This window comes from Myotis brandtii, unplaced genomic scaffold (genome assembly GCF_000412655.1).
Source record: "Myotis brandtii unplaced genomic scaffold, ASM41265v1 scaffold70, whole genome shotgun sequence".
In the NCBI taxonomy this organism is placed as follows: Eukaryota; Metazoa; Chordata; class Mammalia; order Chiroptera; family Vespertilionidae; genus Myotis; species Myotis brandtii.
In genome coordinates, this window is record NW_005370741.1 from 667,800 (window position 1) to 671,966 (window position 4,167).

At 44.9% G+C, this 4,167-nt stretch overlaps 1 pseudogene; it reads left to right on the top strand.

Moving 5' to 3' along the window:
• Positions 1 to 1,895: 1,895 nt before the first annotated feature.
• LOC102239890 lies at positions 1,896 to 3,419 on the top strand (annotated as a pseudogene).
• The last annotated feature ends 748 nt before the right edge of the window (positions 3,420 to 4,167 follow it).

Below are 4,167 nucleotides of genomic sequence, written 5' to 3' on the forward strand. Positions count from 1 at the left end.
TCTTTTAGTTGTATTTTTGAAGTGGTTGTTCGAGGCAGCAAACTCCGGCGTTAACCTATGCCGCCATCTTGGTTCTCTCTGCGATTCCAGTGTGCACAGTCTTGTAGTTGAGACTTGATCGCTGTTGGTGTCACTGGGAGAAATTGAGCTCCAGGCCAATTGGCTGTGAGGACCAGCTGTAAGTACAGTGGGAGAGCTGCTGTGCAGGAGACACCTTTATGGAGCAGGACTTGCTTCAGTGGGGCTTTAGTGCTCACTGAGTCTGCCCCTTGAGTGTGTCACTTGTGGATAGGTAGAATTGTAATCTGGTATGGTCTGACACTGACCACTGGGTACACTGGCTCTTGGGTCTCCAGGGAGGTGCAAAGTCAGCTACTGCCTGGGGCCACCTAGCAGGAGCTACAGAGAGACCTGCAGATTCCTCCTCTTTGTATAAAGTTTGAAAGTACCCAGATGAGGCCCAGCTATGAAGCAAGGCAGGCTGCTGCTGGTGCCGGGTCTTGGGCCTTTTATTGATAGGTTTGGGGGCTCCCTGACCCAGCTACAGCTTGTTTGAGAGATTTTAGCCCGAGCAAGGACAGGCCATTCATATGCAAAAGCTGCTGCACACAGCTTGGATGGTTTTGTAAATTGGGTGAGGTGGGGTCTTAGGGAATCACCAGGGCAGAGCAAACAGAAATGGCTGCTAGTCAGCCCTGTGACCGGAGAGGTCTGAGCATAGGAACAATGATCCATCCCTTTGAGCACTTCTGTCTGGGAGAAAGCTGCTCCTGAATTCCTGCCCCAATGCCAGACAATCTAGTTTCTCCTCCTATTTGTCTGTGTTCCCCAGAGCCTCGCCCTGGTGCTGGAGCTCAGAGGAAGTAGGACCTTGTAAGTTCAGTTTGTGGTGTTGGCTTTTTAAGAGGAACAGCTGGGTCTCTAGCATCCTCTGTGTCACTGACCCCAATCCACACTGGTTTTTTTTTACAGCCCATAGTTCTTTAAAAAAAAATTCTTTTTATTGATTTCAGAGAGGAAGGGATAGGGAGAGAGAGATAGAAACATCAATGATGAGTGAGAATCATTGATCGGCTGTCTCCTGCAGGCCCCCTACTGGGGATCAAGTCTGAAACCCAGGAATGTGCCCTTGACCGGAATCGGAGTCCAACCTGGGATTCTTCAGTCTTCAGGCCAACACTCTATCCACTGAGCCAAACCGGCTAGGGCTGTTGTTTTCAGTCCTCCACCCAAGGATATGTTTTTATTGATTTTTAGAGAGAAAGGAAGGGCATATAGAGAGATAGAAACATCGGGTTGACTATTCACAATTAGGTAAGTGCCCTAACTGGGAAGAGAACCCACAACATTTTGCACGGGACATGCTCCAACTAACTGAGCCCCCTGTCAGGGCTGGAGGATGTAGTTTGCATTATAACAAATGGTGCAGGTAACTCTTTCAAAAAATATTACAGCAGGTCACATTCCTGTAAGTTTGAAAGTATTACTTTCCTATTATTCTCACCAGCATTGGATATTACTGCCTTCATATTCTTTGATACTCTAAATAAACAAATTATGATTGTTTTCTTTAATTCCCATATCCCAGACTACAGTGGGGTTGATCATCCTATATTTATTAGCCATATGACTTGCCTAGTAACTAATATCGTTTAGGCATTCTCCTTCTGGGTTATGTTTTTCTTATCAATTTGTAGCCTCTCTTCTTGTTTTCTTTTAGATGTTTGCTCTTCAGTTTACAAACATAATCTATGTCTTTTCAGATTTATTATCTTTTTCCATTAAAATTTCAAATTTTATATAAAAAATAAAGAAAGTGAAAGGAAGAAAAAGGCCTGGGGCTTTTTTGCAATGGATTTGCCGCCAGAACACAAGTATCATGAAAACCACCATTAACTCAAACCCAAGATGGTAAAGGAAAAGACATCAACATCTTTGTCATTGGACACGTAGATTCCGGCAAGTCTACCACTACTGGCCATCTGATCTACAAATGTGGTGGGGTCGACAAAAGAACCATCGAGAAATTTGAGAAGGAGGCTGCTGAGATGGGGAAGGGCTCCTTCAAGTATGCCTGGGTCTTGGATACACTGAAAGTTGAACGGGAGTGAGGTATCACCCTTGACATCTCCCTATGGAAATTCGAGACCAGCAAGTATTATGTGACCATCACTGATGCCCCAGGGCACAGAGACTTCATCAAAAACATGATTACAGGCACATCTCAGGCTGACTGTGCTGTCCTGATTGTTGCTGCTGGTGTTGGTGAATTTGAAGCAGGTATCGCCAAGAATGGACAGGTATCTCCTTCTGGCCTACACACTGGGTGTGAAACAGGTGATTGTTGGTGTTAACAAAATGGATTCCACTGAGCCACCCTACAGCCAGAAAAGATAAGAGGAAATTGTTAAAGAAGTCAGCACCTACATTAAGAAAATTGGCTACAACCCTGACAGTAGCATTTGTGCCAATTTCTGGTTGGAATGGAGACAACATGCTGGAGCCGAGTGCTAATATGCCTTGGTTCAAGGGATGGAGGTCACCCGTAAAGATGGCAATGCCAGTGGAACCACACTGCTTGAAGCTCTGGATTGCATCCTGCCACTACCTCGTCCAACTGACAAGCCCCTGCATCTGCCCCTCCAGGATGTCTCCAAAATTGGTGGTATTGGTACTGTCCCTGTGGGCCGAGTGGAGACTGGTGTTCTCAAGCCTGGCATGGTGGTCACCTTTGCTCCAGTCAACGTTACAACTGAAATAAAGTCTGTTGAAATGCTCCATGAAGCTTTGAGTGAAGCTCTTCCTGGGGACAATGTGGGCTTCAATGTCAAGACCGTGTCTGTTAAAGATGTTCGCCGTGGCAATGTGGCCGGTGACAGCAAAAATGATCCACCAATGGAAGCAGCTGGCTTCACAGCTCAGGTGATCATCTTGAACCACCCAGGCCAGATCAGTGCTGGATATTCACCTGTGCTGGATTGTCACACAGGCCACATTGCTGGTAGATTTGCTGAGCTGAAGGAGATTGATCATCGTTCTGGGAAAAAGCTGGAAGATGGCCCTAAGTTTTTGAAATCTGGTGATGCTGCTCTCGTCGATATGATTCCTGGCAAGCCCATGTGTGTTGAGAGCTTCTCTGACTACCCTCCTCTGGGCCATTTCGCTGTTCATGACATGAGACAGACAGTTGCTGTCATCAAAGCCGTGGACAAGAAGGCAGCTGGAGATGGCAAAGTCACCAGGTCTGCCCAGAAAGCTAAATGAATATTATTCCCAACACCTGCCACCCCCGTCTTAATCAGTGGTGGAAGAATGGTCTCAGAACTGTGTCTCAATTGGCCATTTAAGTTTAATAGTAAAGGACTGGTTAATGATTACAATGCATTGCAAAACCTTCAGAAGGAAAGGAGGATGTTTTGTGGACCATTTGGTTCTTTTGTGTGTGGCACTTTTTAAAAAATATATTTTTTATTGATTAAGATATTACATATGTGTCCTTATCCCCACATTATCCCCTACCCCCCGCTCATGCCCTCACCCCTCCGTTGTCCGTGTCCATTGGTTAGGCCTATATGCTTGCATATAAGTCCTTTGGTTGTTCTCTCCCCCTTACCCCCACTCTTCCCGATCTCTCCCCCTTACCCCCACCTTCCCTCCAAGGGCTGACAGTCCAATCAATGCCTCTCTGTCTCTGGATCAGTCCTTGTTCATCAGTGTATGTTGATCATTATATTTTGTGTGTAGCACTTTTTAAGTTATTCGTTTTTTAAATCAGTACTTTTTAATGGAAACAACATGACCAAAAATCTGTCACAGAATTTTGAGACCCATTAAAATAACAAAGTTTAATGAGAAACCTGTGTGTTCTTTTGGTCAACACTGTAACTTTCTGTTATACTACTTAGGTAAAAGACTTCAGAGTTGCCCATGACCCATTTCCAGTGTTATATCTGCTGATACTTTACAATTGGATAGTTCTGTTAACATTTTCTTTCTGGGTGGGAACTTTTTTGTGTGAGTGTGTGCGTGTTTTTTTTTCCTACTTAAAGGGAGGAATCACCTGTCTCTTCATAGTAAAAGCTATGGGAAAGGGAGTCTGTTGGTGTAACACTAAATAGGTTAGGACAGGTAAGCGAAGAGTAACTCTGTGTTGTAAGCTTGTTTCTA